This window comes from Scyliorhinus canicula, chromosome 11 (assembly GCF_902713615.1).
Source record: "Scyliorhinus canicula chromosome 11, sScyCan1.1, whole genome shotgun sequence".
Taxonomy (NCBI): domain Eukaryota; kingdom Metazoa; phylum Chordata; class Chondrichthyes; order Carcharhiniformes; family Scyliorhinidae; genus Scyliorhinus; species Scyliorhinus canicula.
The window spans coordinates 39467520-39481962 of NC_052156.1; the positions used below are offsets into that span (position 1 = coordinate 39467520).

General features: G+C 45.8%; 1 protein-coding gene across 13 annotated transcripts in view; it reads right to left on the reverse strand.

Annotated features, from left to right (window-relative positions):
* Positions 1-14443, reverse strand: part of LOC119974015 (ERC protein 2) — a 1008595-nt gene that overhangs the window by 447706 nt on the left and 546446 nt on the right. The gene's annotated exons all lie outside the window — the stretch shown is intronic.

Below are 14443 nucleotides of genomic sequence, written 5' to 3' on the forward strand. Positions count from 1 at the left end.
TATGAGCAGGGCACCGGATTCGTCACGCCTCCATGATATTCCAGCCCTCGGGGGAGGGGTTCAGACGGGCGAGGACTGGTGCAAGTATTTGCGAACGTGGCCCCAATGCGGCGGACCCCGCGGTGGGCCAAGAGGGTAACTATTTAAGATAGGCACCCCCTAAGTCTATCAGAGGCCACCCTCAGCCACAGTGAAAATATGTTATGGGGGATCTCTGTTATCGGTGGGGTTCTCTGTTAAGGCGGGGTTCTCCATCAGGGGGAGGGGGGTTCCCCTTGGAGGGGGGGGCGTGTTCTCTGTCAAGGGGGGCGGGGTTCCCCATCATAGAAGGGGGCTCGCCGTTATGGGGCTGGGAGCTCTCCGTCATCGGGGATGGGGCTCTCCGTCATCGGGGATGGGGCTCTCCGTCATGGGGGATGGGGCTCGCCGTTATGGGGGATGGGGCTCGCCGTTATGGGGCTGGGAGCTCTCCGTCATGGGGGATGGGGCTCGCCGTTATGGGGGATGGGGCTCGCCGTTATGGGGCTGGGAGCTCTCCGTCATGGGGGATGGGGCTCGCCGTTATGGGGCTGGGAGCTCTCCGTCATGGGGGATGGGGCTCGCCGTTATGGGGCTGGGAGCTCTCCGTCATGGGGGATGGGGCTCGCCGTTATGGGGCTGGGGGCTCTCCGTCATGGGGGATGGGGCTCGCCGTTATGGGGCTGGGAGCTCTCCGTCATGGGGGATGGGGCTCGCCGTTATGGGGCTGGGAGCTCTCCGTCATGGGGGCTGGGAGCTCTCCGTCATCGGGGATGGGGCTCTCCGTCATCGGGGATGGGGCTCTCCGTCATCGGGGATGGGGCTCTCCGTCATGGGGGATGGGGCTCGCCGTTATGGGGGATGGGGCTCGCCGTTATGGGGCTGGGAGCTCTCCGTCATGGGGGATGGGGCTCGCCGTTATGGGGGATGGGGCTCGCCGTTATGGGGCTGGGAGCTCTCCGTCATGGGGGATGGGGCTCGCCGTTATGGGGCTGGGAGCTCTCCGTCATGGGGGATGGGGCTCGCCGTTATGGGGCTGGGAGCTCTCCGTCATGGGGGATGGGGCTCGCCGTTATGGGGCTGGGAGCTCTCCGTCATGGGGGATGGGGCTCGCCGTTATGGGGCTGGGAGCTCTCCGTCATGGGGGATGGGGCTCGCCGTTATGGGGCTGGGAGCTCTCCGTCATGGGGGCTGGGAGCTCTCCGTCATCGGGGATGGGGCTCTCCGTCATCGGGGATGGGGCTCTCCGTCATCGGGGATGGGGCTCTCCGTCATCGGGGATGGGGCTCTCCGTCATCGGGGATGGGGCTCTCCGTCATCGGGGATGGGGCTCTCCGTCATCGGGGATGGGGCTCTCCGTCATCGGGGATGGGGCTCTCCGTCATGGGGGATGGGGCTCTCCGTCATCGGGGATGGGGCTCTCCGTCATCGGGGATGGGGCTCTCCGTCATGGGGTGCAGTTTCTCCGACATGGGAGGGAGGCAGTTTCTCTGTCATGGGGGCAGATTCTCTATCATGGGAGGGGGTTTCTCAGGCATGGTGGGGTTGGGGGGGGGGGGGGTTTCTCTGTCATGCGGGGGGCAGGGTTTCTCCATCAAGGAGTGCTCTTGTTCATGGGGGGGTGGGGTATCCGAATTGTGGGGAATCTGGTGGAGGGGTCAGGTCACCCCCATGCATGCGTTCTTTGGCGGGTGCAGGCAGAAATTCCTGAGGGGAAGGCAGGACATACATTGCGAGGTGGAGGGGGCCAGCCGACATATCTCGCTATTGGGCCACCCATTCAAGATGACGGTTTGATAGCGGGATTCGCTGCGGAGGTCTCTATGATCCCCCGCTATACATAAATTTGAATGGCTGAGGAGAGTGAATCGCTTCTGCGCACCGCTCCCAGTGCCAGCGTGAACCAGAAGCGATTCAGCTCCCTCGGGAGAACATTATATCATAGATACAACATAGGTGGATTCTCGCAAAAAAATGACCTAAGCCTCTTTTTGGGCGAGTTTGGTAGGGTGATTCACGCCAGCTTCATTGGTGAGATCCAAACAAGTATTCACCCACATTTGGTCATTTGTTTGGACCCTAGGGAGTTTCTTACCTGTAAATCCCACACTGTAGTGAGGAACTAAATTCACCAGCAAGATTGGCTCGTCAAGAGAGCGGGTGCCCTTTTGGAAGAATGCCCCAATCTCAAACTAAGGTTGAATCCCCCACCCAGGGACAATGCAACCTAATGCAGACATAGGCAACACCCCCCAATCCTCGACCCCCGAGGGGCAACCTCATTAAAAGTTTTCTTAATTTCAACCCCCCCTCCCCAAGCATGACAATGAACCTGCCCCACACCTATCCATCCTTGTGGGCATCAAGGCAATGTCACTCCCACCCCCCAAGTGAGCATCATCACTGTGGCCCCCTCCCCTTCCCCCAGTGAGCATCATCACTGTGCCCCCCCCCCCCCCCCCCCCCAATGTTGAGGTACTCCCTTTTAGGACTCGCTTCCCCACTGGCTACTGGACTCCCCTCCCCACTGGAGGAATGGCTCATGTAAATAAGATTATCTGGATCACACCGAGCCGAGTGAGTCAGCTGACTCGCGATCAGCTCAGCGCCTAGCATGAACAGGATTGACACTGGGTGCAACGAGGTGGAAAAATTATGGCCCCTATATGTGAATACAAGCTTTTAATGAATGAAATTTGACGTGTGATGAATTCAGACTCAGGCACATTATAACATGCTGAGTTATGTGCAATTTTCCTAAATAAGTCTGGTGCCAACATGGCTGCATAGCAATCTTCCTGCTGCTCTCAGCACTTCTCCATGCACACTTCCCTTGGAGGCGAGACCACTCGCCGAATCTGCACTGCACTCCATTTCAGGCACGCCTTTCACACCAAGCATGCCTCCAGTCGCCACTAATTCACATACTGCTGGAATACTTGGCAGCCTCTTGGAAAGTCTGTACAGATCCCACTTTTAGGTACACTTGAGTGAAGAAGCACATTCTTCTTCAATTATTTTGCAAAAAATAAATGGGGTATATTGTACCCGAATCACTCCTGCTCTTTAGCATGTTAGAAAATTGGCTGCCAACTCTATAAATAGATTACAGTCCCAAACAGCTAAATGAAAGTTGACTTGTTCTATACTCGTCTACATTTGAACACTCGCTGTTACGGCCGGGTGGGGTGGGGGCCCGGGGGGGCGAAGAACAGGCATATGATCCAGGAAGGAAAACGAATCATTTCCATGAGCAGGTGCACCCACTCTTGAAGGGACTGCATGACAGAAGAGAAATCTGTTCAATTTGCCGCCGAAGCACATCAAATATATTTTATCCAATCCTTGCCATCTTTGGAATTTGCTTTAGACTACTGACAGTTCAACATTGGCTTTCGACAAATTAGTACATCTCAAAAAGCATTTTGAAGTGTCCTTTCATCATTTCCATAACAGAACCCACATCACAGAGCTAGCTTTCATTTGCTGGGGTGAGCATTCCGAAGCAAGCTAGAATTCAGCTGTCTGAATGACCAACTGGTCAGGATTCCTCCGTTCGAAAATCTGCATTAATTATATTGGAAAGCTTTCGTGAGAGTTACAAAAAAATGATTAGCCTTACCCTTAAATAATTAAACTTTAGAAACATACCAAGCATTTACCTTGAGCCGACATTCCAGAGAACTCTGTTCAAATTGCCTCCAAGCATCACTTAGAATAAATTACAGCAATGAGAGTGTAAAATTCTACCATTCAGGTTACGGCGCCTACTCACTTATATAAAAACTCAGGGTGACTCATACTCCTGGGAAAAAATTATCTTTATTTTCAAGCACTATGTCCAATACAGCATATTAACTTTGAATTTGAGGAAAGTTGTTTTTCTCTCACTTTTTCATGCTTTGTCACTTTGCACACGGTCACAATTGAAGGATCTCTCCCAATAGATTAAACTCTTGGGTTTTGAGATCAACAACACAACCGCCAACCCCCCCCCCCCCCCCCCCCCCACACACACACACACGTGTAAGCATGATGGGCATGCTTATTTAAACACTGAAAGACATTTTATGTGACTCCACCCCACCGCATAAGAGCCTGCCAGCATTTTCAGACAGTGAGCGTTCGAGTATTCAGGACTGGAGGCAGGATACTTCAGTAACAGATTTAAATCAAGCTCCCATAGCGCAACTGGAATCTTAATTTAAGTTCAACTCCTGCTGTGAGAGTTTCCCAAGGTTTGAGAAAGTCAGCAGTAAAATGGAGGCTGGTGTGATGGATCCAGGCATTAAATACTTTTCATAGTGCCTCTTGTGGACAGGAAAGCGTGGTCCATACCTTCAACGAAGCCTTTGGCCTTACCTCTGCAAATCACAGCCTCTTTCTAGCCCCTGCCACAATCACCAGCACCCCCACATCTCCCAATATGCAGCCTGCGATCAAAGGTGTGCCCGAATTGGACCCCTAAAACCGTGACCTGCAGCTGGTGATCACAAGTGATACCATTGCACAAGCCACCACTCACCAGACCATAATCATGGATGACATGGCCCCAGACCGCCTGAAGCTCTGATCTGCAGACTGCTCCCTTCCCGATTATTGGGACCCTTCCCAAGGGTCCCTCGGTTGCAGCTTCCTGTCACTGGCGTTTCCACACCTGGCAAGCAACCAGCCTGTCGACTTAGCTGGATGCTGGAAGCACAAAAAAGGAAATTATATTGCCTCCATGACTCTTCCTCCATGCTACTGCGCACTTCCTTAGCGCCCCTTCAAAATCAGGGGATTAGATATAGCAAAACAGCAGTGGACCAGGTCACCTATCACTTGAAACTTAAACTTTTGTGCAGGTCATAACTGGAATACCATGTCACAGGATGACCAATAATTACCCCATTACTTTGATAATGTACCATCATGGTTTCCTATTCATTCTGCTGTCAGAATGTCATACTCAAGACTAAAATGAAGAATCAAACCTATTTGTAAGTTAGATAATTGTGAAAATGCAGAAAATAAGTTAATTAACCTATTACACTACTAGTTTGAAAATAAAACTTGAAACCTGTCCACCAGAGGTTAAACATTATATTATGTACTTTTTATTGCATAATCCAAGAACTTCCAAGGTCTTGTGAGGGCACAATCCATCATAGACTTTCTGATACAATCTTTACATGTTAGTCAAGTGATGCTTCTGTTCAGCAGGGTCCAAGTGACAGTTACTGACAGAGTTGGCAGCTAAAGAACAGAACTAAAATACTGCAGAAAGTCAGCCCAAAAGCCGACTCAACCTTAAACTGACTCAATCACATTCAAAGAACCATTTTGTACACAACAGCACATAACTACAGTAGCAGTTCTCATTTTGTTTGAACCTCACATTTCTGTTAATATTTAAGCTGTGTATCAGGCCGCAAAAAATCTTCCTGCATCCACATAAAATGCTCGATTCTCCTGATTACTGTAAATATTTTTCGAACAGAACACAAAAACAAAATAACTCCCAGCCACTTACACCTAAGCACGAGTCCCAGTTTCAACCACCAATCTAGCCGACACAGTAGAGATATTCTGAATGTGCATTAGCTCAGTTGCGATGCAGTACCTGTAAACCTTTCAGCAGACCCCAGTCCCCAGCCTAGCAGCCTTTCAATGTCCTGGTTGGCGGGAGGCAAGGATAGCAGGTATAGCGTCTGCTATATCTAGGGCCAACCTATGGTTAAAGACATGGGTTCATGGTCTGGACTCCTAAAGATTGCGAAAATAATGCTAGTATTTTTCTGCTTCTTTATAAAAGGGGGCCCCAATAGGTATCAGAGAGATGATATCGGGGTTTTAGAGGGAAGCTGAACCTTGGCTCACATTTCAACCCCAAGACACATTTGGCCATAATTATCAGCCTCCTTGGCAGATAAATACTCGAGATGCTTCCCCGATAGTGCGGGGCCAAATATTATTATATTAATTAGCAGAACTCAGTCTGCACTACACACTGACAAAATTTAATAGGGTCAGCATCCAAAATCACTGTGGGCACTGGTTCCTGGCACTTACTAAGATCAATAGTGCTTTAGTATTCGGGGCCAGTATCATCTATCATTAAAACACAGCCCCGAAAACATCATATGGTTATTCTTCAAGCCAATCTGTCAACTATGAAACCTTCTGCACTACATTACATTGCTCAATTCTCCCACGCACACAGGCAGCACGGTAGTATAGTGGTTAGCATGGTAGCATAGTGGTTAGCACTATGGCTTCACAGTGCCAAGATCCCAGGTCTGATTCCCGGCTTGGGTCATTGTGTGGAGTCTGCACCTTCTCCCCGTGTCTGCGTGGGTTTCCTCCGGGTGCTCCGGTTTCCGCCCACAAGTCCCGAAAGTGCTGCAAAGTAATTTGGACATTCTGAATTCTCCCCCCTGTCTACCAGAAGGTGGCGACTAGGGGCTTTTCACAGTAACTTCATTGCAGTGTTAATGTAAACCTACTTGTAACAATAAAGATTAATATAAATTATTATACACTTCATTTGCCTTGCCTTGTGCACATCAGTAATGTAGAGAGGAATTTCACAGCATGTTTCTTAAAAATACATACATACACACACACACACACACACACACACACACAGAAGTGGCATAATCCTGAAATTCAGGTTACACGTTTTTGCACGTTACTCATATGATCTGAGTATTACTAAGTGTGTCTTGTAGCCTATTCTCGCCTTCTGTATCTACATATTATTCCAAATCTGGCTAAATTCTCAAGCATAGTTACAAAATCAACACAATTCCTGCATTCCACCACTACGTTAACTTCTGGATTTCAATTTCAGCAACAAGTAAAAAATAAAGCTCCATCTAGAAATTAAAAATCAGCATAATCTTCCATAACCACATATTTTGTATGCAGTTATTGAAAGAAGATTGTTACTAAAAAACCTATACATTAACCAGATCATCTGGAATATTGAAGTGATGTCTACATTGCTTATAATGGCCTGGAAACAAAAATGCAACTTCTACATTGTGTATCTCTTCCATTTTATTTCAGTGTGGCTTGCCATTTTTTACTGTGCATCAGAGTTCTGGATAGCATTATTTATCAAAAAAGCTGTCTGCAGAATGAACTTTAAACATTAACCAGAATGCACACTGAGTCACAGTGTTGCATAACGCTTGTAACATAAGGCTTGGATTCATGAGAAAAGTAAATATTCTTAATTCTCTACAGTGTCATGGACAATAACACTAGGTAATTATAGTCTTATCTACATAATCCTAGACAGGAGGTACAATGATACAGCACTAGAATAAACCAATGCACTGCAGCATGAATTACATCAGGCTCCTAATCTTGGCCATGTCATTAAGAAGGACAATGAGCAAGGAAAATGTAATGAGAAAGAAATAGAGAAAACAATAATAGAGGCACCTCAGCCACCATTTCAAGTGGTTGTCTCAGAGCTGGTGCCCAAGTCCAGCTCACCAGCCGATATGAGTGTTTTGTTTTTACACAATTCTACAGAGCAGAATCCATCTTTTAAAACCTGCCTGGTTTAGAGGAGTACCCCACCTAAATAGCCGTATAATAATCACAACAATATATGCGCATTTAAAGAACAAAACTGTTATTTCACAGGCACAATAGACAGTGGAGATTTGCACTTTAGCGGAATGTTTTACACTGAGAAAAACTTCAGTACTTCAAACTGCATTGAACGATGAGTCTAAACCTTTCTCGTTAAAAATCAAAAGAACCAGGTATCGGTTTAGTGCAATGACCTGTAATATGATTGTAGAAAGCATAATATTATTTGTGCTTCCTTTATGTTTGAATGGCAACCAGATATATGTGGAAACAAATGAAGAAAGAGAAAAATTGGCTTGCATGACGGAGGTTAGGTTAGTCAAGGCAAGTGTTCCCTGAGAACAGGGAAAGGACTATATTCCAGCAGTTCAAAATCTGATGGCCAGGAGACAGCTAGTCAAATACAGACAACACAAGATCAGCTTGCAGCAGCTACCAACCAATGTCTGGAATCAATAGTGAACAGAGGGTCGATCAAATGAACTGTAGACAGCACAAGAATAATAGCTGACATCTTTGTGGAAGGTGACCCAGTAGATCGAGTGAATCAAGGAGGAGAAGAGTCAGTAAAGATTGATTCTGGGAGCCACAGAGAGGTGTGGCGGTCTCAGTTGCTGAGAACTCATGCCAGCAGTGTAAAGCAGTAGCTGTGAAACCTGGAGACCAGGGACCATGAAGATTGTGGAGCCAGGGTAGGACAAATTGTAAATCGAAGGGTAAAACTCAAATCCAAGGGATTGGGTCCAAGGAACAGCGAGAAGCATGCAAAATCAGAAGCAGCAGTACGAGCATGTGAACCGGGTAGCCAAAATTGATGAGGGATGCGGAAGGCATGACACAGCAAAGCAGAGTAAGTGACCATGGGATACTGACTGGGCAAAAACCATTCGCGAAGGTAACAGCAGCCATAGCGCGATGGGTGCCAGGTCAAGTCAGAGGAACAGGAGTAGGCCATTCAGTTCTGCAAGTCAGTTTTACTATTCAAGAAATTTACATCTGAAGCATATCCTCAACTTTATTTACTCACCTTTCATCTCTATTGCTTAAACCAACTGTAAATGCAAAGTCTCAGTAGTGGTGCAGAAATTCAGTCTGCAAAAGCAAATAGAAGCAAGCCAGACAGTTGAAATGAAGAAAGGGGATTGCCCACTGAGAAACCCATTATCCTGGCGCTGAGGAAATTAGAAAAAAGGTAGTGTCAGAATACTTGGCACAAAACCGCCTGACCAACTAACTGAAACAAAAAAGTGTAAAAGCAAGGTGGCAGCTGGAAAAGAACCCCAACATTCAAGAGGCGGCTAGGTATAGCACTTGGGGAGAATGGGATCAAAGGCTATGGGGAGAATGGGATCAAAGGTTATGGGGAGAAAGCAGGATTAGGCTCTTGAGTTGGATGATCAGCCATGATCGTGATAAATGGCGGAGCAGGCATGAAGGGCCAAAAGGCCTCCTCCTGCTCCGATCTTCTATGTATCTGTGTAACTGCTCCTACAATTCTTATTATAGGGCTCTTTAAATGCACTTTCATACTGCACACTTTAGTAGCCTGGGATATTGCTTTTTATGGGCTGGTAGACAACATAGGGCAATATCAGTGGAAACATTGAGAAATTGCATTGACTGCAAAATGTCAAAATTAAGAGTCCAACTTTAATCAAACGAACTGTAAAGTAGGGTATACTGCTACTGCCAGCCAGAAAACTAATTGGGTGCTATAAATGGATGGAAATTTGGCATTGTGGAACTCCAACAATTTTTTGATCAATTACAAACAATTTACATCCATTAATCAGGTGTAACCAATTCAAAACTCTACTTTAATAGTTCCCCAGGAACTGTTCACAATACAGTTGTTAAACATACACTTGGTAAACTTCTTTTTCTAAATAATTTCTGGATTAATTCTGGGAAGAAAAGGTACATGTGTAAGATGCGATATACGCTATTTATTCAGTGGAACATATATATGGACTGTCTTAAAAGCTAGTAAAGCTAGTAAAATCATGAGATTTTATGAAATATAAAAACCGGGAAAGTGATGCTAAAGTACAAAAAAGGGCTCATGCTAGAAATGCTATAAATTGTTCAATTTGTGGAGTATATAAACATTTATGAGGTGATTTTATTCCATATCAATTAAGTATGTTTTTTTAAAGCAGCATTAGATGGCACAGCAAACAGGCTCTTGTGATTGAATGACACCACCTGAACTGCAAGCGGCCTGGTTCAAAACCCTTACCTCAGATTCATGAGATTGTGGCTTGAAATCCCATTCCAGGATTTCAGCACCTAATCTAAGATGATCTTTTAAGGGCTGTACTTAGGGAGTGCTCTGTTGCAAGTGTTAAGAATGCGAGATTGGGGCTGCACGGTGACACAGTGGTTAGCATTGCTGCCTACGGCGCTGAGGACCCGGGTTCAAATCCCGGCCCTGGGTCACCGTCTGTGAGGAGTTTGCACATTCTCCCCATGTCTGCGTGGGTTTCACCCCCACAACCCAAAGATGTGCAGGTTAGGTGGATTGGCCACGTTAAATTGCCCCTTCTTTGGAAAAAATGAATTGGATATTCTAAAAAAAAAGAAAGAATGCGAGATTGTATGAGATGATTATATTTTGAGATGTCTCCAATTCAAGGTAAAATGGGGCAGTGAAGAGAATCGGGTGATCTCTTCAGAATTCTGCCAGGCAACAAGTCTGGGTGGCTTGGTTACAATGCAAATGTGGAGGATATGGTAAAGCCGAGGGTCACTAAGAGCAAGGTGCAAAATGTTCACACCAGACGCAAAAGAGCAGCTGAGGCTGTCTGTGGGCAGACTTTCAGTCTCCAACATTTATGAACAGAAAGAGAGACAGTGGACGGGATTTAACAGAAACATTTCTAAGGGTCATTTTGGGCATAACCGATGGGGTGTTTTGCGACTGCCGCATTGGCAAGTACGAAGCCTATATTTAACTTAGTGCTGGAAATTAGCCCCCATAAGCTTCTCGCCATTACTGACAGCCTTTCTGTCTGATCTGGCAGACTCACACCTCTTTTAAACAGTTCCTCGCTACTCACTCCCAGTCAACACACAAGCATGGCAGTGTGGAGACCTGCTTCTTGCTTTAGGGATGCCGAACTAGCCAGGCTTCTTATTGCTGTTGATGCAAGACAGGCCATCCTGTTCCCCGAGGGGGTTGTTACGGACACCTAGACAGCTCTCTACAGTGGCCAACAGGTTGAACCAAAGTCATAACTTTTTTAAAGTTTTAAGACGGTGCAGAAATATCGATTCATTCCAGGATTGATAACGTAAGAAATAGGATTTTGGTTATTGTGTAAACAAACTTTATTAAAAGAAAGAAAACAATCTTTGAACTTTTAAACTTTAACCCCAACAGTAACAGATTACATGCAGTTTCTTCACCTTAACACACTCGTTCCCATTAAACAGTACTAACGGAACATGCAGCTCTCATGCACTTTCACAGGCAGGCAGTCCCTCTGCCTCTCCCCCTCCCTCTCTCTCTCTCTCAACAAATGTTCTCTGCTGGAGTTTGCATTCTTGAACTCATCATGGCTGTTTGGTTGGCGCTCCCATTTGTACAAAGGAAACAAGCTTTGGAAAAGGGTTATGGAAGAACTTCCCTAACAGAAGAAAAATTGCTTTGTGAATGCAAGAACCATCTTTGCCTGCCTATGTAAGTGGAATGAGAGCTGCATGATAATTAAAGTGATGTTTAATGGGAATTTGTATGCTAAGGTTAAGAAACTACATGTAATCTGTTATTGTGAGGGTTGAACATTTTAAAATAGTTTTTTTTCTCTTTTATTTTAACAAAGCTAGTTTATAAAATAACCAAGCCCTATTTTCATGCTATCACTCCTGGAACAAATTGATCTTTCCGCACCACATAAAAACTTTAAAATGTTGCAGCTCTGCTCCAGTACCTTGGCCACTGCTGATAGCTGATCAGGCATCCATAACAGTATGCACAATATTTAAATATGGTTTAAAGGCCTCACAGGCAAAAAAGGCAAAAAAACCCTCACCCCTACCCCAGATGCAACCCTCGGACTGGAACGTTTCAGCTCTCAGACCATGCCCAACCCCCCTAAGGGACCTCTTCCTCCCCCTCCCCCTGTACTGGGGCAGCAGCTCCGGTGCCCTCGAGTTGTAAGTCAGCTACTCACCTCCTCAGTTCCCTGCAGCAGCCATTGTGCCAGCTTCACTTTTTATAAAAGGAATGCTAATCAACTCCCACTTCATTTCTCATGGAGCCGGTTAAGTCCCGGGACGGCATGCATTCAACTTCAATCTTGCTGATGAGATGGAAATTAATCCAAATGATGGTTAATGATATGCTTGACATATTTGGACGTGATCCAGAACTCACCATCGGGAACAGGCCAGTTATATAGCAAATTGATTCTCGATTTTGGCCTTTCAAGCTATTTAACTAGCGTGCCTAGATCTGGCTGGGCGCAACGCGGTGGTTAAATCATGTCCCGTGAGAGATGAGAGGTCTCTCAAAGACAAATAAATTCAGCTACTGTGGTCAGCAGAGGAGTACACGCTACATTTCTGTAATCTATCATGCAAAGTGCAGGATGGAAGATAGTCCAGATTGTCTCTGGTCAAAGGGACATATACCGTGGCAATCTGAGGGATTCAGAAGACTCACGCTGGTGTGGCCAGGAGAGAGAAGGGTGGGGGAATAGTCGGATTGGACTTTACTGCTGACATTCAGCTCACTTTGCATCAGTCACTGGGGGCTCAAAGGTCTTTTAAGTTATCGGTGTCAATAGTGATCATAACACAAGATGAAATATTGAATCCTGACCTTGGCTGCCTGATATGATATGGCTAGTGGTTTAAAACAGTGTCCCTTAGTTCTGGACTCACCTACACGAAGATACAACCTTTCCACATCCACCTCGTCAACAGTAACTTTATTTTATAACATTTTAAAGAGTAGATTGCAAATAAATGCATGCTTGCCCATTTATCTGTCTATTTCCGTGACATCAAGATTTATTTTATTATGCAATAAACAAAAACCAAGGCGAGTACAAGCCTGAACTGCTGAGCCACTCCTCCAAGTGAGTTTACTGATGTTGAAAATTACATTCCTGCCTTTGCCATTTCCAGGTTGATTACTTCAATGCAATCTTCCTCCCATTTAACACCCAGCACAAATTTTAACTTCCCCAAAATAATGCTCCCATAGCCTCTTCTGCACCATGCATTGCATGACCATCTTACCTACGCACACTGACCAAAGGTACTCATAGTGCCGCACTTAGATTCAAAATCATCTTATGTTTGAATCGATCAAGAGTGTTGCCCATCCTGACCACTGTAGCCTCCTTGGCCCTTGAATGTTTTCCTCCAAGCTGTCTATCCCTCTGCCCCCCCCCCCCCTCATTCGTTTAAGCTTTTGCTTTGTCCTGACACTGACCATGTGTCCGCTCAGCTGCTTATCTCTGTTACTTTCTAGAATTCTGTCTCCAAATCCCATCACATCACCTTCCTCTCCTTTAAAAATCCTACAAAAACCTTTTGACCAAGATTTTTGGCACCTGTGACGTGGTAACTTGTACTCCCTCCAACCCACCCTGTGAAGTCACTGACATTAAAGACATTAGAAAAAGACAATGAGCCGGATCTTCCAAGGAGTGGCAATCACCATCACATTGCCACTCCGGTCCTATTTCCTGACCTTGCACCAGAGCTCCACATTTCTCACCCAGACTTCGGAACCAGGCCTCCTGAGAAATACGTAGTGTACCAGTTCAGGACTCCTTTCTTTGTAGTAGAGGGCATCAGAGAAAGCCAAGTCATCTCAACCCCCAGCCTTTATACAGCATTAACTGCCTTATACCACTGTTGGGAGAGATGCTTTATTCATTAAAGATGAACCTTTAATCATTTGATTATGGAATGCAATAGAGCCATAGATCATGCAGTGCATAAGGAGGCCATTCGACCCATCGAGTGTGCACTGACCCTGTGGAAGTGCACCCTATCTGGTCCCAATCGCCCGCCCTATCCCCATATCATTAGACATTAAGGGGCAATTTAGCATGGCCAGTCCACCTAACCTACGTATCTTTGCACTGTGGAAGGAAACCGGAGCACCTGGAGGAAACCCACGCAGACACGGGGAGAAGGTGCAAACTCCACACAGTCATCCAAGGCTGAGTCCCAGGCGCTGTGAGGCAGCAGTGCTAGCCACTGTGCCTCCATGCCGCCCAGAAATCCATTATTATGAAAGGAAGCAATGGATTAAAAAGTCAACGATGTACCTTCCTTCACATTTCAATAGCTGAATCCATTAAATGGTGTTCTACTGATTGGGGTCAGGAATGTCTCAGGATTCATCCATGTTACTGGTTCAGCCAGCCAAGGCCACAGTGAGGCTCAACAAATAGGCATTGCGTTTCTGAGACATGGTGAAGAAAATTACAGCAAGAACTCCTACTCTTGATTGATATTCATTAACTGCTGTTTGAAGCGCAAATACAAGTATAGAACAAGGCACGCATAATGCCTCTAAGATTGTAGCTTCCTGATTCTAACATGAAGAATGGACACGAGTAAGATAATAGAGGACTATTGCCCTCACAGAAAAAAAACTTCCAGCATGTTCGGACAGGAGAAAGGAAAACAAAAAGATACAGAGAACAATACATTTATGAAAGGGCTAGTTTTGTCATACACTTCTAATCAGAGACAGCAAGAGTAGAAAAAAATTATCATTAAGGAAATGCTAAGTCAATAAATATTATCAAGGCCTCTTTGGGCCCTTGTTAAAAAGCCTATTTTCATATTTGAGCTCATGTTACAATTC